Source organism: Triturus cristatus, chromosome 6 (assembly GCF_964204655.1).
Source record: "Triturus cristatus chromosome 6, aTriCri1.1, whole genome shotgun sequence".
Classification (NCBI taxonomy): domain Eukaryota; kingdom Metazoa; phylum Chordata; class Amphibia; order Caudata; family Salamandridae; genus Triturus; species Triturus cristatus.
In genome coordinates this window covers 943,256,047-943,281,080 of record NC_140589.1, presented here as the reverse complement: position 1 = coordinate 943,281,080, position 25,034 = coordinate 943,256,047, and positions in this window count along the sequence as shown.

Genomic DNA, 25,034 nt, shown 5'->3' with positions numbered 1-25,034 from the left:
TGGACGTGTCATGCATGCTTGTGTCACCCCAATGTCTGGTCTCTGGGGTTAGTGCTGTTGTGTGTCAGTCTCTTGCTGTGTTAGTTGCTGTTCATTCCAGCTTGTGTCAAATGTGCTGTTGTGCTCCCTCTCATCTCCCAATGCCTGATTGCCCACTCATGGTGTCCCAATGATGGTTTACTTTTGTATGGCACTGTGTCCACATCTGTGTCGCTGTGGTTCAGCCCCCCTCATGTGTTGTGTAGTTGCCTGGGGATACTGAGACACACACACACACATGTTGTGTCAGATGTGCAGTGTGAGGTTGCCTGTTTGTGTTAGTGCATCTGCACCAGTGCATTGGTATTGCTGTTGTGGGCCTTTGTCTGGATGCTGTTTCTGTGATTTTGCCTGCTGTCCCTGTGAGTCATATCACATCATTTTGCACATTCATCCTGGTTGACAGGTGCCATTGCTGGCATGGAATGGGAGTTTGTGACCTGACACCTACAGTCTACACAGGTTGTTTTGATTAGTGTGTCTATTTTCGAGATGTGTGTATGCTTTGTGATGATCACTTCTGCTTTTGTGTCATTGTACACTGTATGTATTGTCAGCCCCCATGGGTGGTGCTTGTCTTCACATGGCTGAGAGTATGTTAGGTTATCACAGCACTGTTAGCCTCACCACATCTCTGTGTGTATGGGACACAACCACCACTTTGGCCCAAAAGTGTTTCATGTGTTGGGACCAGAAATCATACATGCTGTTTGGCATTTACAGCTTTGTACATGATGACACTTATCTTTTGGTCACTGTGATGAGGGGGGTTTTGGACCCCATCACCACAATGCTCAACATCTGCTGCAGTTTGGAAGCCCACACTTAACTTTTGTTCTACACAGTGAGGGGGTGTTATTTTTACATTGCCACAGTGCTAGTGATGCTTGCCTTGTGTAGACCACACTCAGTTTTTGGTCACACATGTGATGGTAGTTACATTGTATGTTCGAAGTCATGATCACTGTTGTGGGCATTTGTCACAGACTACACACTGTTGTCATGATGTTAGGGGGGTGTATTTACCTAATGTTGGTGTATGATGGAGGTGTGGTGCATCACACATCCTATGAATGGGGGTGGCATTAGTGCTGGGCAACATAGTCCCTATGGGTGGGAGTGGCAGTAGTGATGGGCAACAGGTCTCCTATGGGTGGGGGTGGCAGGAGTGATGGGCAACATAAGCCCTATGAGTGGGGGTGGCAGGAGAGATGGGCAACATAGTCCCTATGGGTGGGGGTGGCAGTAGTGATGGGCAACAGGTACCCTATGGGCGGGGGTGGCAGTAGTGCTGGGCAACATAAGCCCTATGAGTGGGGGTGGCAGTAGTGATGGGCAACGGGTCTCCTATGGCTGGGGGTGGCAGGAGTGATGGGCAACAGGTCTCCTATGGGTGGGGGTGGCATTAGTGATGGGCAACAGGTCCCCTATGGGTGGGGGTGGCATTAGTGATGGGCAACATAGTCCCTATGAGTGGGGGTGGCAGTAGTGATGGGCAACATAGTCCCTATGGGTGGGGGAGGCAGTAGTAAGGGACAACATAGTCACTATGGGTGGGGTGGCAGGAGTGATTGGCAAGAGGTACCCTATGGGTGGGGTGGCAGGAGTGATGGTCAACATGGATGGGGGTGGTAGTGGTGCTGGCCATACAACCCCTATGGTGGCCTGTTGTTAGTGGCCAGGATATGGATCCCCTGTGTGTGTGTGACAGTTTGCGGATACGTGTCATTTGTTTGTGTGGTGGGTCTCTGACTTACCATCTGTGCCGTCCGCGTCAGTTCATGATCCGGTCATAGATGTAGAGTACTGGTATGACCTGCGTGATGGGATTCATGATGTGTTTGTCTCGTACATGCTGCTTGTTGCTCCGTCTCGTACCCGTTGCAAGCTGGTTTGTCTTGTAGCCGTGGATTGAGTTGTGGCGCAAATCGTACCTGATATGCTTCTTTTCCGGATGCTGTGATGTGCCGTACGTGGCGAGCCGCCCGGCGCGTAGGAAGTACGCATTGTGCTTGTGCAGCCGGAAACTGCTATGGATACTGCTTCCGGGCGACTCGGTTCAGCGTTCGGAGGTACGGCTCGGACGGAGAATGAAGCTTGAATCACAGCCTACGTGTCGGTCGGATTTTTGGCAGTTATGCGCATCGTACTTCATCAACTGGACGGACGGGCTCCGGGTACGGGTCGGTCGCAAGGTAAGGCTACGAACAGCTCTCGGAGAGCTGTCCGACCCGGATCGGAATCGACCCCTCACTGTAAACAGTGGCAGCAGAGGAGCGTTACCCCACTGCTCAAAAGGAAAAATAAAATGGTAATAACATATCGTTATTATCATTTTATTTTTCCTATCGCAGTCAGTGGTGGGGGGTGGGGCTGGCCAGAGCAGGGAAAGGGTGGTTTGCACTCCCTAACTGAGAATGCCTATATGGCCGTCCCTCTTGGGCCCTTCCAAACAGTCATCCACACTTTGCAAGTTGCCCACCAGGCTGCCTTTCACAGCCTGGTGAGGAACATGCACAGGCTCCCTGTACTCGTCTGAGCGCCAAACCACAATCAGCACTGTGCCTGGGTGCTTCCTGCTGCCGGCTGGGACCGGTGACAAGAAGAAGGAAGAGGACGGAGGAGAGGCGGTTGCCAGCAGTTTCAGGTAAGTCTGTTTTTTCCTTTTTTTTATCCCTCCAAACCCCCCCCGCACGTCCGTCTCACCATCCCTGTCCAGTAGCAGCCGCTGCTGAGTGTATACCTCCAACCTTGCAGCCTATCTTCCAAAAGGCCACCAGGTCACAATGACTGTCACTTCCACCTCTTGACGACCGTGCGATGATCACTGATTTTCCACTTATAGGTGTGCAAGCAATGCAGGGCAGAGACAAAGGCAGAGAGCAGAATGTCCCCCACACACGGGGGGGGGGGAATTCCCTTCAGATTTGACATTTTGTCATATGATTAGAGAAAACAAACTCCTCTGCTGGTAGTTGCTTTTCTCTAAACAAAAGGGTTTGCAGAGATGGTGCATTTAAACATTGCCCCCACTCAGCCAGCCCACAGTGCTCCATAAGGGGCTACTACAACAGCGACTCCTTAATGGCACTGAGATCCCTGCAGGAGGTATCTCTTAATAGGGCAATGCCCTCCATTCCATGGGTTGACTGGCAGAGGGTCCTCCCTTGTCTAAATGACCCCATTTATATCAACTTAGAATTGATCATTCAAGTTTGCCCTCTCATGATTCAAACTATCACTTGAAAGTTACACCATCATTTCTGAAATGGTCCCCAAGCCAACGATATTCATTACCACAGTTGTAAGGCATTTAGACACTGATCACACATGGACTTGAACAAGGTGTTTATTTACTACACTTATAAGTACAATATCATGAGATGCAATATTAAAGGGATGTGGTAACCACCGCAGACTGAATTTTCCTCAAGGATAAATTACAAGTGGAATTGGTGCTTTCCACTCACAATTCTGCATGTTTCAGAATTTACCTGCTGAAATTTACATGAGAAAAAAACTATTCTGCGGGCTGATAATCAATCCACATCTCAGAATTCCGAAACTCAGGGCCCGATTCACAGAACTAACTTAAGACAAAATCCTAAACTTACTACCATTTTGGTATTCACAGAAGGCACTTACTCATTTTGGTATTCACAGAAGGCACTTACTCATTTCGGTATTCACAGAAGTTAGGAGTCCTAACTTTAGGACTCCTAAATGCCTTCTGTGAATACCGAAAGTCTTAAAATTAGGATTTTTCTCAGTTTAGTAGTAGTATAGTTAGGACTCCTAACTTTAGGTCTCCTAAATGCCTTCTGTGAATACCGAAAGCCTTAAAATTAGGATTTTTCTCAATTTAGTAGTCCTAAATCTAAACTTAGGACTACTAAAATGAGAAAAATCCTAATTTTAAGACTTTTGGTATTCACAGAAGGCATTTAGGAGTCCTAAAGTTAGGACTCCTAACTTCTGTGAATACCGAAATGAGTAAGTGCCTTCTGTGAATACCAAAATGAGTAAGTGCCTTCTGTGAATACCAAAATGGTAGTAAGTTTAGGATTTTGTCTTAAGTTAGTTCTGTGAATCGGGCCCAATGTATTTAAAGTTTTTTTGTTTTTTTTTAATAAAGCACATAATCATATTCGTTTCAGCTTCCTGAGCAAGCACAGCCCTGCTTCAATGTAAGACATAAAACAATTTAAATCGGATAGGAATTCTTAACCCATCTCCATCATCAAGATATTGTTTTTTTCCATTGGATAGCTGCTTTTTTTCGCTTTGATAATATAAAATTGCAAGTAACATATCCATGTCTGTGGAGAACACCAGTAAGACAGCTCAACTAACAAAAAAAAACCCTTTCATTTCTTGAATTAAGACATAATTGTTATTAACAAATATTAGCACGGATTTAAGGGAGCATTTCTCTAATTGTTGGGGGTGTGTATTGACTTGATAATTACACTCTACTGCATTCAAATGGACACTTTGAAATCTGGCCTTCATCAGCTTGGCTTTGATTACAGAAACATCAACCAGCACATTATTGGGCCAAGTACATCCACAGAGCATCGTCTCTGTGTCTAATTAGCACAGGGCACTGCAGACTAGCACTAATGATCACTTCTAATCAGAGATGTACATTACTCTAACAAGATGGGATGGGTTCGAATCGAAACCCTGAAGTAGGAGCATTTTTATAACTGACATTCTGGTGCCAAGATGCAGCAAATCGCCTACATCAAAGCGCTATTGATGCCATTAAAAATTGAAAAAACGATTTTGGAAGAAACAAGGAACTTTTTTAGCAGAAGCGGCTCCACAATGTCCTGTCTGTGCCCCTGGCATAATAGGGGGAATGGGGACAGTGCCAATTATCTGTCATGCTCTTTAACAGGTGCTTAATTTGTTAACAAAAATGTAAAAACAATGGCAGATTCCCCAACGATTTTCCTAGGAGTGCACATCCTATCACCACTGCAGTGTTTCCCAATTTCACCAATGGCACAGCCTATTGATAACATCAGCACTACACTGGTGATTAATTAAATAAATAAATTATAGAGCCCAAACCTTTCTTAGAAAAACGCTGCCTGTTAGAATCCGGGGTCTCTGGTTGGCGCAGGTATGCACTTGCGACAAGCAGGGACCCTTTTCATCCAAGTCAGGGCGAAGGATTACTCTGGGAAAAATAACCCCTGCTCACCCTCTAGGTAACGTGGCGCGAGCAGTCAGGCTAAATTCCAGAGGGCATTAGGTTAAGCGTTCAAGATGTCCCACACAATAATCACCACCCCACCACACAGAGACAAAAGACTGTATTTATGCAAAAATAAAGTTCTTTATATAAAAGATTTCTTCAAGCAGGCTGGTTAAAATACAGTTTTTCACTTAAATGAGGTTCCAGTTACTTTCAATGCTTTTAGGCAGTCCACAGTTCTTAAGATGGCACTTTTTACCTAAAATAGGCTTCTTTGGGGTGTTGTGCGCTTCATAGCGCCCCCGGTACGCTTCGTACCGCTGTTTGGCCGCGTCGTGCCGTTCCTCACGCTTCTCGCGTGAGCACGCGTATGCTGGACATGAGCTGTATGGACCGTACCCTCGTAGGTACGCGTCGTACACGTCCGGAACGCCTGTTGCTGAACCTCACGCTTCCCGCGTGAGCGACGGCCTATATATCCAATGGAGTACGGATCGTACCTTCATGGGTCGCCTCGCACAGCTGATACGAATGGTGCCAAAGCTCACGCTTCACGCATGAACAGCGGAGCGGGACGACAGCGCCAGTACAGCCCGAACAAAGCAACGTAAGGGTCGTACCAAGGTGCGCGGCTCACAGTACCTTCGTTCTTTGGGGAAAGGGTCGTAGCAGCCTCAGGGGTCCCCAGAGGAGTGTCCCACGTCGCGTTGTCGTCCTTCGTGGGGCGCTTCAGGACGGTCCCAGGCACCCAACAAGGTTGGCAGAAGGAGGGGCAGCTCGGGGGTGATTTCTAGCGCGTCGCAGCGCTGTCGGCTTCGCTCGGGTGATGAACAGTGTGTTACAGGTCCTTACAGTGGTCTACACGGCCAGGGGGGTCGCAGAGGCTCGGCGCTTGGAGCCTGGTTAGTCTCTTCCTTACTTTGCGAGCTACGGCTCGGGGGGCAGTTGCTTGCTGTGCTCGGGCCAGGTAGGCAGGCCTTTGCGGTGCTCACAGCAGCCCTGGTGGCAGAAGTTGTGGTGCTCAGACAGAGGAGGGGCACACAGGTTCTCTGGGGTCAGCGTTGGCAGAATCACCTCCAGCAGCTTCTCTTCTTCCAGGGGAAAGGTAGCGCCCACTGTTCCTGGGGCGCAGTTCAGGGGCAAGTTCACAAGCAAGCCCTTGGAGATTGTTTGATAAGCACAAGTTGAATCAAAGTTTCTTCTTCAGTCTTTTCCTCTCCTTTAGCAGCAAGGCACCCACCACAGGCCAGTTTCTCAGGCTTAGAGACAGTACTCCTCCATGCAGCTTTTCTAGGTCCTTCTCTTCAGGCAGAGTTTCTTCTTGGCGCAAACAGGATCTGATTTCTTAGGAGCAGGGCTCCTTCTCTTATACCCAGTTTCTTTTGTTCTTTGTCGCCAGGGGGCCTGGGCCTGGCTCAGTCTGGTTTTGGAGCACTTTGTTGTGGTGACTCTGCTCTTTCCTTTCAGCAGCAGGGCAGAGACATCAGCCGCTCCACAGGGGGCGGAGCCGGCATTGTGGTGGCAGAGCACAGGTCTATTCAGAGTCAAGGCGTACTCCTCCCACCCATCCTGGTGTGATCTCTCTACCCACCACCTGGCAGCCAGCCTGTCTCCTAGAATTCCCCAGCTCTGCTCCTTACTGTTACTAGGCAGAACACACACACACAGCAGAGGCGGACTGAAATGGCCAGGTCAGTAAATACTAAATTTCTAAAAGTAGTATTTACAAACACAGGATATTAAAATAAACTTTACTAAAAGAAGTATTTTATTATTCTGAGTTCAGGCATACTAAACTTGACTTTCTACCATGCTCTCTGAGTCCGCTGGGATTATAGCGTGTAATAATTCCAGCAGCCCATTCTGGCCTATGGAGAGCAGGTAGCCTTCAATAGTGAAAAACGAAAATGGCTGTATTTCACTATTAAGACATGCCACACACATCATGGCATGTCCTACCTTATGCCTACAATGCACCCTGCCCTTGGGCCTACCAGAGGGGTGACTAATATGTAGTTAAGGGACGGTTTAGGGACTGGCAAGTGGGTGCACTTGCGCAGACAGCGCAACAGTACCAGACTGCACGCAGGTTCTGCAGTGGCAGACCTTAGACACATTTTACTAGGCCGCTTCTGTGGGTGGCACAACCAGTGCTGCAAGCCCACCAGCAGCATTTGTATTTACAAGCCCTGGCACTCCTGGTGCACTTTACTAGGGGCTGATAGTAAACCAAATAAGCCAAACATGGACACCAATCAATGTATACATTTTTCATAAGGGAGAGCATATGCACCTTAGCACTGATCAGCAGTGGTAAGGTGCCCAGAGTCATAAAACAGCCAACAACAGGTCAGAGAAAATACAGGAGGAAGGCAAAAAGTTTAGGGATGACCGTTCAAAAAGAGCCAGGTCCAACACTGCCAAATACCACTATGGGGCATATGTAGAAGGAGTTAACGCCGCATTAGCGCCACTTTTCCGATGGTTTTGAGGCAAGATTTTTATCGACTTATGTACAAGCTGCCGCTAGCCTCTGTTAGCAGCAGTTTTCCGGCAAATACATCCATTATAAAGATCGCCACTTCGGTTAGCGATAATGACATGCAAAAACGGCCGCTAACCCCACTTAGCGAAATTTACAAGCGGATTCTTTAAGTTTGGAAGCCCAAAAAACCTACCTCTAACTACAGTTAGAGGCACTTTTTTAAGACCAGAACATAGCTGGTCTTAATAATAGAGATAACCATTGGGACTTCATTTCAGCAGGTTTTGTTGCTGGACTGTGCTGCAAGCAATGTTGCTGCGCTGCCCTGCGACAAAACTACAGGGCAGGACAGCGCACCATCAATAAGATAGTGCGCATACCTGGGCCTCACTCATGAAAAGTGTTGCAGCGCTGCAACAAGTCAGCGTTGCAACACTTTTCACCACCCCCTTCTTGCGACACCACGGATGCACTGTATTTACTGGACAACGCTCCATGAAGCAAGTAATGACAGATACGTCTGGAATTCTGATGTATCTGTCTGCGTCAAAGTCACCCATTGCTGCAGTCGTGTCAGAACGATGACGTAACTCCAGCAATGCAAGGGGCCAACTTATCCCTGTGGCACTGCATCACCCTAACGCCTGCCATCATGCAGGCATAGGATACTGACGCAGTGCCATTCCTGAGGGGTGCCCGGGTGTCGGCACAGTTGGAGATCCATCGGTGGCGGTTGCGTGCTGCGGTGTCATTGTCTGTAAGCAGTGGTGGTGCTGAGGAAGTTGACAAGACATACTTCGGTGGCCTTGATCCAGCTGCGAGGGGGGCAATGATGGTGGTTGTGTACGGTGGGCTTGGTGAAGACTTGGTGTATACAATGATGGTCGGTACAGGAGAGTCCGGTGGTGTGGCTGTAGTTAAAGGTCCAGATGGCGGCGGAGACCTACTCAACTGTGTGTCCTGCAATGTGGCTTGCTGCGGTGACTAGCTGCTTGAGTCTGATGTTTGGGAGCTACCCCAGGAGGGGGTAGTGTTGTGGTCACTGGAGTTGTCCAGGTGGAACTTGAGTTTGCCAAGTAGGATGTTTTCGGCGGATGGGAGAGCCTAGTGTGCAATGAGGTCTACAATGGTATCGGAGAATGGGTGTTCATGGCCGGGGGCCTGCAGAAGAGGGTGCCACAGAGGATGGGGTTGGGGTTGGTCCGGATCTGGAAGTTGAGGTGTTCCATGGTCACCGTTGGGTCATTAGAGTGTGCGGTCAGTCGGAGTGTGCTTCTCTACGTGATGGCAATGCCTCCTCCTGGACAGTCGGGGTGGTTTTTGCGGGTGATCTAGTACCCATCAGTGATGGCCATGGCGATGTCCTGTCCGGAGCAGATGTTGGTCCTGGCAGGCAATGTGGCGTCCAGGCTTGATGGCGAGGAGGGTGCTGGCGCCGTAGGGGTGGAGTGTCCTAGAGGAAGAGTTCTTGGTGCTGAGCGTGGTCCGGGGGCAAAAGGATGCAGATGGGCTTGCCTATGGCTAGCCTTTGACACGGGAGACGTCCATTACAACGCAGGCATTACATCGTAATGCCTTCAGAATACAAATCCAACAACGCAGGTGCCTTTACATCGCATTCCATTACAATACATTGTAAGGTCAGTAATGGAGTATTTTAAATTTTTAGGGGAAGTATGGGATATGGGTGTCGGAAATGAAATGTGGGGTGTATTATAGGGTAAAATTTGAAATTTAGGGTGTTTTTTGGGTCAATCATGAAAATTGGGGTGTGTATTTGGGTCAAATATGATTTTTAGGTTGTGTTTTGGGGGCTCAAAGATGAATTTTAGGGTTCAGGGTTTGCTTTTGGTGCAAGGGTTAGTTTTAAGGTTGCACTCACTGAAGTGGGAATAGTAATGTTTACATCTCCGCAATCCAACACCTTCCCTACTGTTGCAATATGCCTAGTATTAGTATGCATTTTAATGGAATGCGATATAATGGTATGTGTCTTAACACCATATATACTTTTGGCACACCAGTGGTACGCCCGCTGCGCATGGCGGCACAGCGGGCGCCATTAAAAAGTGCTACGGGGGGGGGAGTGGACAGCTGGGAGGTGGGAAATGCAGGAAAGAACACTGGATGGGGCGTGGACGCGGGGTGTGTGTGAGCGGGTATGTAAATATTTAAATGAGAGAAATCTTACCTCGAGGCCGGGTCCTGTGTCTTTGTTGCTCCAGCTCTCCTGAGTCTGCTTCCAGGAACAAGAAGTAGGCAGCCAGGCTCCCTCCTCTAAGCCAATCACAACACGGCAATGCAGCTTTGAGATTGGTAATTGGTGCCAGGACGAGCCGTTTACCCACGGGCTGTAGGTGTGGGCATGTTCTCCATGCAGGCTGTAATGCAGCCTGCATTGCGAACAGGACGGTGCGCATGACTACTTTGTGCGGCCTCAGCGGGCTGACCAGTCACTGTGCACTTGAGTGGGCATGCCACTCCGCCCCTGCCCTGCTCCGAGAGTGGAGCAGCCCCACCCACACTCCTGCCTGTAAAGGAAACATGGCACGATAACATCAGGAAGTTATCATCATGTGATGATTGTTCCTCTTCTTGCACTGCTTGGAAGCAGTGGGTAACGCTCTTCCGCAATAGCAGATGAGCCGACACTGGGGGTGCATCATCTACAGGTGCTAGGCCTGGGCGACTCGACCCCCGGGCCTCCTCCGCTACCTGTCCCACCTTCTCCTTACCTGGAGATTGACACCATGGCGCAATCCACTTAACTCTCTCCAAATCTGTCACTCAGACAGCAGGAACCTCAGCCAGGAGGGATTTCACAAGCGTGGGTACAACCGTCGCCGCCAAGTCTGCTGGTGAACCTCCCAATGCAGTTGATACAGCAGGGCCCCCTTAGGCGTGAACTTGCGGCGCTCCTGCAACACAAGTTTGGAGCAGCTCAGGGGCCTCACCATCCACAGCGTACGGCCAGAGATATCTCATCCGGCCTGTGATGGAGAGAGGTGCCGCCCACCATTGGTAATCCTCTCTGTGCACCCCAGTGTAGTGGTGGATCATAGTATGCGATGCAGACCTTCCTACTTTGGTGTGCAGGAGCATCTCTACCATTCCCAGCTCCAAGGGACTTCACCACCAGGTACGGGCGATCGCCCCGCCTCAAAGTCTACCGCCACGGCTTATCGACTCCACAGCTCCTCCGCATACCACTCCAGGCTCCAGACGCAGGACAAGCAATGCATCCAAGCTCCAGGCGCAGGTCTAGCGAAGCATCCAGGCTCCAGATGCAGGTCTAGTGAGGCATTCAGGCTCCAGACACAGGTCCAGCAACGCATCTAGGCTCCAGACGCAAGTTTAGCGAGGCATCCAGGCTCCAGATGCAGGTCCAGTGAGGCATTCAGGCTCCAGACGCAGGTCCAGCGATGCATCCAGGATCCAGACGCAGGTCCAGCGAGGCATCCAGGCTCCAAACGCAGTTCCAGTGAGGCATCCAGGCTCCAGGCGCAGGTCCTGCGAGGCATCTGTGTTCTCATCCTGGATGTTGGGTGGCTTGAGTTGGCTGATGATGAGTGCTGCACTTGGCCTTGGCTGCTCCATTCTGCATTTCATTGTTTTTTTGCCTATTTTCTATTGGAGGTCGACTGATAGGCTATCTTTTCCAATAGAGGCAAAAAAACTAACGTTGGGCTGACTAACATGCGTTTTTTGCCGCTAATGGGCCTTTCGTTGGTTTTCGCCTGCTAACGCCGGAATTTCTATTGCCATCACGCTAATGTTAGCGGCAGTTTTCACCGCTGATCCCTAAAGCTTTCGCCATGTAGCAAAGTCTTGTACATAAGTTGCTAACAAGACAATAGTTTTCAGCGGTACACAGCGGTAAAACACAGCCGCTAACTAGCGTTAGTTTTCGCCAGTCCTTGTACATATGCCCCTATATATTTTGTTTTTCGCAGTTTTTTGCAGCACAAACTCGAGCCAAAGGTATTTGAACGTCTTACATGTGCACCAGTTAAACCACACATTCATTTTTGTTTTCAGAGATAGGAATACTAATTAATTGGCCCTCAACCACAGAATGTTAAGCCGAAGCAGAGACTAGAATCTGTCTCTTTGGTTCTTAAGTCGGCAGCTTTGTCCGTTATCCAAATAATCTCCGGCATTGCGCTGTTTTCTTCCAGTGGTGGAACTCTTCTTTGATGCTAATTAGCAGGCAGTTCGGAATTGTCTGTAAATAAAATTCCCACCAAAGTCTTCTATTGCTGCAAGTATTTCGTTATGCATGAATAAATGTAAATATGTAGGGAAAAGAGCACCCCCCCCTCTGTTTAGCAATTGCAGCTGTCACACTTATCTTCTACCCTACTCATTTTCCTCTTTTAAAAAGATACCTAGTTTGGGGCTTAATTACAAGCCCCTTACGCCGCCGGCACGTCACCTTACGTCAGTGACGCATCGGTGGGCCAAGGGGTTTGTTAATATGCCCCTTTGTTTTCAACAGTGCAAGCTAATCTTAAAGCTTTTGTGACAGGCCCAATGAGAGAAGAAAAGTCTATAATGTCACTGACAGAGTTTCCCAGTACATTTTATGTAGATGCATGATGAGCAGTCCACCTTTGAAAACAACTCTGACAACTGTGAGGCATATTTACAGGGAAAATGACGAAGTGTGCCGTTAAGCCTAGAAGTCTAACGACACGCTCTGTCACTTTAGAAATGCAGGGCTGCACCATATTTACAAGAATATGTTGCAGCTCTGCATTCCCCTCAGTGTTGGCGCTAAATTTAGCTGCCTAGCGCTAATGCAGGCACCCTTGCACCATAGTGCAAGGGTGCCTGCTTAGAGGGAAGTGATTGTTTATGTGCAGGAAGGTGTCCATTCCTGCACATAAACAATCTTAAAGTAGCATTTTGTAACTTCTAAGGGGTATATTTACAAGAACTACCGCTAACTAACGCTATCGTTAGTTAGTGGCAGTTTTCTTAACACAGCCGTTCGCCGAAAACTATCACTTTGTTAGCAATGTATTTACAATACGTTGCCACATGACGATAGTTTCAGGTAGCCGCAGTGAAAACTGCCGCTAACACTAGAGTGAAGGCGACACCAATTCTGACCTTAGCAGGCTAAAACTGACAAAAGTCCAATTTGCGGGCAAAAAACTCCTGTTAGTCAGCAGAACTTCCCCTTTTTGCCTCTAGAGGCAAAAACAGCCAATAAGTCCACCTCCAATAAAAAAAAAAAAGAAAAAAATGGAATGCAGAATGGAGCAGCCAGGGACAAGTGCAGCACAGATCAACAACCTCCCCAAACCCCCAACAGCCAGGATGACTAGCCAGAGTCCCAGGGGAAGAGGAAATGCAGAATCTGGGAAAACGTGTGATGCATCACTTTTCATAGCGCCCTCCTTGCAACACCATGGCAATCTTAACCTTGAAAGCGCGGACAGTTCCTAGGGCCTGGAGGCCTCCCTAGGTCTGCGTCTGGGACCCGGAGTGGGATGCGGAGGTGCTGTGGAGTTGCTGGGCCGTGGCGTAGACATTGATGTGTCGGCCAGGTCTCATGGATATACGTTGCTGACCTGTGTGAGAAGACCGCCTAGTGCCCCTTGGAGCTGTGAATGGTAGAGGCGATCCTACGCACCAACGTAGGGAGGTCTGCATCTCATACTACGCGCCACCACTACACTGGGGTGCACACAGGAGATTACCAATGGTGGACCGTGCCTGCATCACAGGACAGAGTATGCTGCGCTGGTCAGATGCTGTGGACGGTGAGGCCACTGAGCTGCGCCAAACTTGTGTGGCATGAGCGCTGCAACTTCACGCATAAGGGTCCCCTGCAGCATCACCTGCATCGGGAGGCTCCCCAGTGGACTTGGCGGCGACTGCTGTACCCAGGCTTGTGAAATCTAGACTTGCAAAGGCTCCTGCTGGCACAGTCACAGATTTTGAGAGAGTGCAGCAGATTGCGCCACTGTGTCAATGTCCAGGTAAGGAGAAGGTGGGACACGTAGCGGAGGAGGCTGGGGGTCGGGTTGGGCCTAGGCCTTGCGCCAATGGCGGCTCATCCGCTAGGGCAGAAGAGCATCGCCCCACTGCTTTCAAGCAGTGCAAGAAGAGGAAACATTACATTATGATATCCTCATGCTATGTTTCCTTTGCGGGCGGGAGGGTGGGTGGGGCTGCTCTACTCACAGAGTAGGGCAGGGGCAGAGTGGTATGTCCACCCAAGTGCGCAATGACTGTTTAGTCAGCCCTCTCAGAACACCCCAAGCAGTCATTTGCACTTTCCGGTTCGCAGTGCAGGCTGCATTACAGCCTGCATACAGAACATGCCCACCCCTTCACCCCCTGGCTGAACGCCTTGTCACAGCGCTCAAGAACAATCACAATAATGCATTGCAGCATTGTGATTGGCTTAAGGGAGGGAACCTGGCTGCCTGCTTCTTGTTCCTGGAAGCAGACTCAGAAGAGCAGGAGCAATGATGACACGGAACCCGGCTTCGAGGTAAGATTTTATTTTAAATATATTTACAACCCCGCTCCCCCCGTATCCCTGCACCCTCCAGTGTCCTTTACCACGTTTCCTGCCTCCCCGCTGTCCAGTCCCCCCATAGCACTACTTAATGGTGGCCGTTGTGTGGCCATGCACAGAGGGTGTACACAGGTGTGCTAAAGGCAGCCCGTCTGCATCCAGACGCTCCTGGACCATGCCCTGCACCAAGGCCCCTTCCTCTTGGACACTCTACCGCTATGCCACCAGCACCCTCACTGTAGAATTGCCTTGCACCCTGCGGCTGCCAAAACTGCAAATGCATCTTCTGCCACATCAGCACACCAGCGCCTCCTGCTGCCCAGCTGACCAACAGAACAGCTTACCGGCTCAACTGCATCCTCCTCAATGTGCGGTTCCTCCACAAACAAGCAATAGAAATCTGGGACCTCCTCAACGCCATCTCTTCAGACATGGCCATGTTCACGGAAACCTAGACCAACCCGTGCTCCGGACCAGACATCGCCATCACCATCCATGACGGCTACAAATTCACCCGCACGGACCATCCCGAGCGCCCAGGAGAAGGCATTGCCATTGTCTAAAAAAGCACACTCAGACCGACCACGCACTCTAATGTTCCGAACACTACCATGGAACACCTCCACTTCAATATACGGACCAATCCAAACCCCACCCTCTGTGGCACCCTCATCTACAGGCCCCCTGGCCCATGAACCCCATTCAACGATGTCATTGTAGACCTTATCGCACCCTAGGCTCTTCCATCCACTGACCTCAACTTCCACCTGGGCAACCCCAGTAACCAGAACACCACCACCCTCCTGGCGAACCTCGCAACCATCGGACTCAAGTAGCTAGTCACCGCACCAACCCAGATAGCAGGACACACGCTCGACCCCGTCTTGTCCACCAGCAGGAACTTCCACTACAGATACACCACGGAACTCTCATGGACCGACCATCATAGAATACATCACGCCTTCACCATGCCCACCGTACACCACTGCCATCATTGCCTCCCCAGCCGCAGCTGGATCAAGGACATCAAATAACTTTTCGGCAACTCCATCAGCACCACCACTCCACCAACGCTTGCAGACGCCAACACCGCAGCGCGCAAACTCCACCGATGGAGCTTCAAGAGCGCCGACACCCTGGCAGCTCCTCCGTGTCAGTGGACTTAGCATCTGGGGGTCACTGGTCGCTGGGGAAGGTGACAGCAGACACCCTGGATGCCAAACTAGACTCTGTATAAAGTGATGCATCTAGGCATATGTGTGACCTTGTGAAGCCCTATGCCACATTATACCTGCGTCAAGTAAGATGTATGCAGGGTGGGCGTTCTCATGCAACAAAACCTAGTAGGAGTGGCGCAGTGAATTCTATGAGATTTCACTGTGACAATTCTAGGATGCCACTGCATCAAAACCTTACGCGTGCCTCATGGCGGGCATCAGGGTGACGCAGTGCCATAGGGCTAGGCCTGCCCCATGCATTGCTGGAGTCGCATCATGCTAGTGACAAAACTGCAGCAATGCATGGCTTTAGTGCCAACAGATACGTCAGGAATACTGACATATCTGTAGATTCTTGCGACATGGAGCTCCGTACAGTAAATACGGCGCATCCATGGTGTCGCAAGGAGGGTGCAGTGAAAAGTTTGCCAATGTTATTTTGTTGCAGCGATGCAGCAGTTTTCATGAATGAGGTCCAGGACTGCACCCTATTTTATTGTGGGGTGAATTCCTGAGCTTTTTTTGTGGCACAGGGCAGAGCAGCAATATTCTTTGCTGCGCTGTCCAGCACCAAAACCTCTGAAAAGAGGCCCCAAGTGTTTACACCAATTTTAAGACCAGCTATTTTCTGGTCATAAAAACCTGCCTTTAACTGAACTTAGTGGCAGTTTTTGGGGTTTTGCACCATACAAGGAAATCCTTGTAAATATCGCAAAGTGGGGCTAGCGGCAGTTTTTTCATAGGAGCGCCCACCTTGCATCTCATTTTTGTTAACTCTGGCTAACTGAAGCGACAATCTTTAAAATTCACGTTTTTGCCAGAAAAGTGCCGCTAACTCCAGTTAGCGCCAACTTATAAATACGGCAATTTAAAAAAAGCTGCCATAACGTCAAAATATTTACGCTATGGCTTAGTTAAGTTCTTGTAAATATGCCCCTATGTGTGCTGCTTAAAGCAGCACACATAGAAGTTGAAAAACTTCATTTTTTTTAAAGGATTGTTTAAGTGGAGAAAGGGACACCTTCCTGTAAATAAACAATCATTGACGTTTTGCTGTTTCCGTGCGTGCTGCACAAAGCAGAACAGCAAAAACTAAGAGAAATTAAACATTTCTCCTCATTGCGCCTAGACTAGGATTTCCCTGGTCTTAATTTTCACACTGCCCCATATTTATGCCACCGTTGTAAATATGGGGCAGTGTCAAAATCAATGGGTGTTGCTGTAAACATCCACAGCAACACCCATTGCCCTCCCCTCTGACGCTAAGTATAGCGTGCAAGGGTGCCTTATTTACAAGTGGCTTAAAACCACCTTGTAAATAAGGCGAAGCACATATCGCCACAGGACCGTCACTAAAAGTGACATTCCTGTGGCGATAGGGGCTTGTAAATATGCCCCTGTGTTTTTACCAGTTGTAGGAATTCACATGTGAAGAGGAACAATTTAACCAACACCCCTATATGTCACCAAAGAGGAATGCTTAAGTGCATTAGCACAATATATACTGTGTGCCTTAACTTTACTAATGTAAAGTAAAGCACCAAAAATATTGCTGGAGTGTATTTACTCTGGAGAGTAGTCATTCATATAGGTGTGTCTTCTAATATTTTCATTATACTGTTAAAAATTGTATTTTCGTTCACATTTACACTTGAGCATTTTGAGGTACACTGCTTTTACTGGCATTTCATTCTTATCTTCCCATAAATCCATTTATTAATGTTGTGCATTTATTCAATAACTGTAGGTGCTTTGAGAATAATGTATTCAAAGTGTACACCAGGGACCAGATGTAAAACCCACCAATTTGCGACTCGCAAATTGCGTTGTATTTGCAATTCGCAATTTGCAACTTACAAGCCCCTATTGCATGCCTCATGAATATTAATGAGGCTGTCGCAATTTATGACCCCATTAGGAATGGCTAACACTTCCAGGGATGGTGGCCTGCTAGGGTCAGCAGACCACCATGTCTCGGACTGTTTTTAAAAAAAGCAGTATTTTTTTTTTTAACACAGTCCATTTTCCTTAAAGAAAAACGGGATGCATTTAAAAAATAAAATTTTAACTTTTCAGTTTCATTTTGGAAGGGCAGGCAGTAGTCCCTGGGACCACTGCCTGCTCTTAAAAAATAAATTTTCTCACATACTCACAAAGGGGAAGGGGTCCCCTGGGGACCCCTTCCCGGTTGCAAGTGGTTTACCACCTACTTGAAGTAGGTGGTAAACTGTGAGTGTTTTGTGGCCATAAATGCAGTCCCTTCCTAATAGCGGGAGTCTCAAATGCTATTTTGCAAGTGAGTGACTTCCATAATAGCATTTGTCCATGCCATTACCCTTTTTTGCAGTCGCAAACGGGAGCTTAACCAAAGGCCTTAAAAATTGGAGACTCATTTAAAACATTTTGGCACAGGCTTCTTGTTGCACTGCTCTGCCTCAAAGTAAAAGGGCAGGAATTGGCCGCATCTATGAGATATGGCATATTCCTGTCCTCTTTCACAGCTCTGGCGCACAAATGTCTGCCATGCGCCAACGCAAGCACCCTTACACCATGGTTCAAAAGGTGTCTGCATTGAAATCAGGTTGTTTTTGTGGAGTAAGAAACACCTTCCTTCACAAAAACAATCCTTACACAAACCCTGAGGAGGTCAAGGTTTTGACACATTCCCAGATTTACGCTTTGTTGTCAATCTGGAAATGTGTCAAATACTATAGGCATTGAGTGGGAACACCCACTTCAATGCCCATGGCATGTCTCTGACTTGCGCTGCTTTGCCTTACACCATATCTAAGAGGCCATGAATAGCCACGTCAAACACATCAAAAAAAGGGAAGTTCCGGCAGCACACTGGGCTTTTAAATAAGCCCCTTGGTCTTTAATGTTTAACATTCAACATAAAAGGTTTGCATATTGTGTATTAGAGATAGTGAGGTACGGGAGGACAACTTTTGACAAGAATGAGAGGCTCTAACAAACTAAGAGAAGACTCCCATTCATGTAGTATCAGGAGTAGGGAGACATTCTAGGAGGTCCTGATGTTAAAACCGTAGGATGGGGAAATCAAGTGAAGTTACCAATTTCTACAGTGAGAAGATTGGAGAAATACAGTCGATAGAGTGGAATTCTTGAATGTTCTGTGGATTTCATTGGTGTTCACACTGTGAGTCTTTAGATTTTCATTGACGTTGAGGGGTACAGACCTCTCTGCTTTATTCTCTCTGTGTGGCTGTATGCTATACATTGCCTTGTTTTGGAGAACTTCTACTGAAGTCTCCACTATGCTGACACCTTCCTGCTATCCACGATTTAACTAGGTTGCCCCTGTTTTCCCAACTTTAGTTTGACAGGTTTTGGTGACTTTAGATTTATTCATGCATAGATAGAAGGAATTAAACTTGTACTTTGGGGGGACGTACCTTTAGTGCTGCGGCAGCTCGTCTCTGGAACAGTCTCCCTTTGGAGCTCAGACAGGTCCAAGAATTGACATCATTCCGTAGGCAGCTCAAGACCTGGCTCTTTCCTAGAGCATAAACTCTCGTCCTCCTTCCCTTCACTTTGTCGTCAGCGCCAGGATGCCCGTAGGGTTGCAGTGCGCTTTATAAATATTTTATACATACATACATACACTGATCATCAAATCCTATTTCTTATCTTTTGTATTGACGCTACTAAATTTCTTGCATACTTAATGCTTCTAAGACTTCATCTCATTCAACGCTTTTTCAAACCTGTGGTGATTTTGTAGCTTTAGAATATGTTCGTGAGATTTATATACATCAGTTTGGCCCTTAATTTGTAAAAAAAATAAACTCATTTAACTTACTTGCCGATTCCTGGTCCTTAATGTGTTGGCAAATGGGCTACACGGTAAATTGAATTGTTTGATTGGAATTAACTCCCCTTTACCCCTCAGGTGACTAAAAAAGATTAATTTCAGGAGAAATGGTTTGACCGGCACAGTGTTCTAGCAGATGGCAGCAGAATGAGGATGGTTAATTACTGAAGTAGGGGGAGTTAGAATATCCCATTATAGATTAGTTCAGATCCAGCTCCAGTCCCTAGAGTCCAGGTTTCGGTTTGGAGGATCAGAGGATTCAGCAGCTCAGGAGAGAGTTGTAATAGCGAAGGAGTGAGTATTAATAGGGTTGCGCATTGCAGTGGCTTGAGCTAAACTTGTGTTTTGTGGTAGAGGTTTTGAATGTGGTGTAAGTGTGGTGCTTATTGCGGAGAAGTTGAAGTTGTTATTGGGTCTGATGTAGCCTAAGATCCTAGGATAGTATTACAAAGTGTAGAATACATTATATTGTAATTGTCTGCTAGGTTTTGTGGTGCTTGTCATGAGATGTAATTGATGGCTCAATTGAGATAGGGACATTTATCTTTCTGCAAATTTGAGGTGTGGTTGGTAGAGTGAATCCCAATGCACAGGGAGAAGCTGTACCAATCCGAGTGATACCACGCAGGTGGAGGTTTCATGCGAGTGTGAATTAGAATAGGCCGGTAGGTGTTGTTTTGGATTGCCTCTTGTGTGATTGAATACTATCGATCCTTTAGTGGAGCAGACAAAGTTATTTGTTGAAATTGCTTTTGCGTTTTGTTTTGCATGCTTATTGTTGAGGATAGAGAGTTTCTGAAATTGTAATGGAGGGTAAACTGCTGCAAGGGGTGAGATTGACATCATAGTGTGCCACACTGAGATTGGTCAATTTGTGTGGTGCTGCGCTGGTATTGCCGGTGAACAACAGATGGGAATTGTGGGTAAACAGTTATTTCCTGGTCTGGAATGAAATTCTGTCTATGATTATTGACATTTGTGCTGAAAAATGAAATGTTTAAAGTTGTGCGAGTTTTGCTCAGAGGAGATTCACCAATACCTGTTAGAGAGGGGGAAGAGGCACCACCTGAAGATACCCTGGTTCACTAAATGATGATAAATGTAGAGTTTTATACATGTATTTGGCTTAACCAATAGCACAAGATCGAATAGAAAGAAGGTGCACTGGCTTTTCCACGCTATTGTACATTTAATTTGAGAATCATTGAAAATTTGAGGAAGATACTATGGGGCATATCATCAAGGCCATGCGATAATTATCGCTCAGCGCTCTTAGCGCGAGGATAATTATCGCCGGCCAACTCTGAATTTTATCGCGGAGATAGCGTGCTATCAGCAACGCTTATCTCCAAAGCGATAAAATTCAAGCTGCCAATTGTGCGATTATCGCTGGAAATACAGCGATAATCACACAAGGTTTGGCGAGAGCTTGCTGATAGGGCACGGCATACTTAGCCATGATATCCACCTTACATAGGATATCATGGCTAAGTCAGTCTTGAAGCAGGCATAAGGAAAGTAGCGATAACAGAGGTTATCGCTACTTTGCTTGTCGCTCTGCAGGTTAGCGTGCCCATTGATAATTGGAGAAATGTCGCTTAGCGACATTTCTCCAGTTATGTCAGGGCAGGAACGCCCACTTTGCATCTCATTAGAGATGCAAAGATGGGCGTTGGGGGAAAGGGTGATAATGCAAGGATTCACGCTATAGCGTGACCTTGCTGATTAGGCGATATAATTATCGCCGCTTTCCGTCCGAAAACGGACGCTAAAGCGGCGATAATTTTATCTACAGGGCTTGATGATATGCCCCTAAATGAGATCAAACCACCTACCAGAGCCGCACAGTTTGAAGCAATTGATTCTTAGGAGAGCATGGCTCATGACAGGGAAAAAGAGAAGTAGCATGAAAGAGCCAAAAAGGCAGTGGGTACTTACGCTGATACTAGGTGGGTTGCAGAACAGAAGAAATGGAAAACTGACATGATAGAGGAAATCAAAATATACCCTGTTGTAACAAGCAAAGAATTTGAGAAAGGAAAGGGAAAGAGGGAAAGTCAAAGGAGCCAGACGACATGAGTGAGGCTAGTGGTAGTGATTCTAGCAATAGTCTCTTGGATACATTGTTGTCAGAACACCCACCTCCATATAATGAGACCCCAGTGGAGGGAGGAAGTGGCACTGGTGTTAGTGGGAAACTTGGAGTGGCTAACGCACCAGTAAACACAAAGTCTAACTTGATGGGAGTCACCACAGGGAGTGTGAACTACCACCCAATTAGAGAGAGTTCAGGGATTGTGCCCCTGCTAACTCCACAGTCCTTAATGCTCCATATGCTCTCATTGTCCCAGTCACTATTGGTTCCTATATATAAACCTGGTTCGACAGGAAATACAACACATAATTTGACTGTTCCTACTGGAGTAAGTGCCCGAGGTAATACCCCTGCAAGTCCAAATGTGGGAGGATTTGTTCTTCTGATCACAACCAACGTGAGTGTGCTGCGAGTGCAGATTAGACTATGAGTCAATCAGGTCATTCCAGAAATCACCAAACCTCGGTACGCCTGTTTGGGAACCACCTCTGAATGCTAATTGTAGCACACTCAGGGATTATGTCTAATGGCCCTGTAGCTTAATATGGTATTACCGTTCAGGCAATAGATGAATGGGTGAAGGCACTCAGTGCTCCCTTGAGTGAAAGTGAAAGCTTAGAGTTAAGTCAAGGAATGATTCATTCACCAGTGAGAATAAATTTGGTTGAAGTGGTTAATTAAAGTTACAATTGAACAGAATGATTAGTGGAAATCCTGAATTGGCTTGATTGAATACCTACCAAGAAAATTAACTTTCTTTTATGTGTAAGAATGTTACTAGATGTGCAAGACAAGTTTATGACAGATTATCTGAGTTAGCCCAAAACTAGGAGGTCAATTTGAATTGCACCAAAGCCTTGCAGGAGAACTACAGCATATGTTTTAATGAGGGGGATATATCCTGCATGAGAACATCAGAAATGAAAATACAGATTAGAGAGCTGGTTCGGAATATTCGAAACTGGAGTGAGCTAGGTAAATGGGAATGCAAATGTGCCACAAAAAAAACCTCCTCCTTCTATAGGAGAGGGAGTGTGTGCACATTTCCTCCTGAGGGAAGTGCCTATGGAGGTTACGTTAATTTGCCTTGGAGTAAAAGTCATCTTGCGTCATTCACAAATTATTTTCCAAAACTGGGGGGAAAAAAAGTGGAGTGGTTCAAGCAAGTTCAGCGATTTGTGAAAATCTCAAAGGCATTGTGGGTTGATTTGAATACTTTGTTCGATGGTGACGTTCCAAGTGATTTGTGGACAGAATGTAAACAGCCACAGAATGGCCTGAGAAGGAGACAATGAAAAAATCCAGAGACTAAAGGTCCGTCGACCTTGGTGATAAAAAAAGAATCAGAAGGTGATAACATTTTTAAAATAAAAGGTATCACCCAAAGACATTGATGGGGTCAAAATTGACAGGATGATCCAAGAACCCAAATAGTCGATGCATGTCTATTATGAGAGAATGTTGCAGATGTTTAAGTAGTACAGTGTAATGGAGACTCTTGAGCTCAAAGATATGCAACATTTTGTGTCCAGGTTTGTGACAGGATTGAAATCTGAAATTAGCATGATGATTCAGCAGCATTTGATTTGTTTCCAGAATAAGTTGTTAGATGAGATCCTGAGGTATGAAAAGTATTGTAATGATGAAATAGAAATGAAGCAAAATAAATTGAAAGAGAAATTGATGGTTGCACAAATGAAAGCTGCTCAGAGAGGTTGTCAGAATCTGCCTTTTGTAGAAATGTTGTTCCTATGCATGGAGTATTTCAGCAGGGGAGCTCCCTGCTGATACACTCCATTCATAGGAACAACATTCCTACAAAAGGCTTCTGTGATGCCAGATGGAGGTGGATTCCAACCAGAAGGTAGAGGTCGTGGTGTTCGGATTGATCCAAGTATTGGGATTGATGTAGTTGCAAAATCATACCTTCCTCACTTATCATCACACTTATTCTTCAGTCCTTGACCTCACTCGTTCATCACTCTCTCTTTCCTCCACTCATTCATCCGGTCACTCACCCATTTGTACATCCATGCACTCAATGCCTATTTATTCAGCCACCACTAAACCCAATAATCAATGTACTTGCTTACTCATCCGTTCATCCATGCATCCCATTATTCCATTTGTGCACTGTTGCCTTCATCATTACATCAAAACATTGATAAAATGTCACATATACACGGGCAACCCAGGCAATCAAACTTACAAAAAAGCCAAACCTATTGTTCTTTTTTAATGCTCGTTTTTTTAAACAATTGTTAGTGGGTTTCACCATGGCAACACTGATACTAATCCCACCACAAGGTGTGGTGAACAATTTGCAACATATTTCTAATGGCGTCATAACTCAAAGTATAGTGTAATCTAATATAAATACATAATGATATTTCATAATGTCAAAGGAGAGAAAGGCAGAAACTTGGCATGGTCAAACTCAACATCCTCTGAGCTGGCCTTGGCCTACCTGCCAATGTGTCACCATTGCCTCTTATATCCAAGAATGGACTTGGCTCACGAACACGAAAGTTTAACAAACCTTTTCTCAAAAGTAAATGGTTTATTAATCCTGACCCAATCACCAGTGCTCAGACTATGTCCAAAAAAGCTTGTTCTCAAGCAATGCAAGATGGTTAACCAACCACAAATCAGGAGTTTTCTTTGTAGTTTCCCATTTCTGAGTGAAGGGTAAATTGTGTTTGGGTGCAAAGTTCATGGGCCAATTGTGTCAGAAATCAGAGCAAGCTATCCTTACATGCAATAATTCAAAAAGAGAGTTACCAGTAGCTACATGAGGGGTGGTACGATGGTCTCATAGTAGCATGCACTAAACAACATCAAAAACATCTTGATTGCAAAGAAAAAAGTTTGGACACACTCCACAAGCACATTGTTGAAATGTTAAAATAGTCTGTTACTCTTGAGCCTTTGAAAAGGGGTTCTCACATACTTTTCTCCGGACTGTACCAAGAAATCACATTGTAATTGTGATGTAAACTGAACACCATTGTCTATAAGAATTATTTAAGAAACAGGTTCCTTGACAAAAATGCTATGCAAAAAACCCCGTACTGCTTCAACCCTTGGCTATCAAAGAAATTTGACCTCAACCTAATGGAACAGATGGTCAACCAGGACGAACATATACCTATACTGTGGTGACATGATAAAACAAACATGGACGAAGCCAATAAGTCTGGCATTGTCGGCCAGCCTTTTTTGCAATTATTGTTTTGCCATGGTTTTTGCACATCGTTATTGTTCGGGAAGCTGCCAGGTGTTTGTCAATCTAAAAACAAAATCATTGACTAATAGCAATAATCTGTTTTGGTCTCAAAAAAGCACACATTACCACAGTAGTCCCTGGCACTGACTACTTTGTGTGTAGATGTTCTCATTGTGAAAGGGCTGCATGCCGTACCTCACAGTGAGGTAATCCAGTGGCTGAAGTGGGCTGACACCTTGTCCCTTAATGCATGCTTGAGTGCGTTGCAGAAAAATGTAAATGATACAACCACAGACAAATGGATGAAGTGTGTCTGAAAAGCCCAATAAATAAATATGTCTTATACATATCTGTAGTAATATCATAAGGTCTTGGCTAAAACAAGCCTAAAAAAAG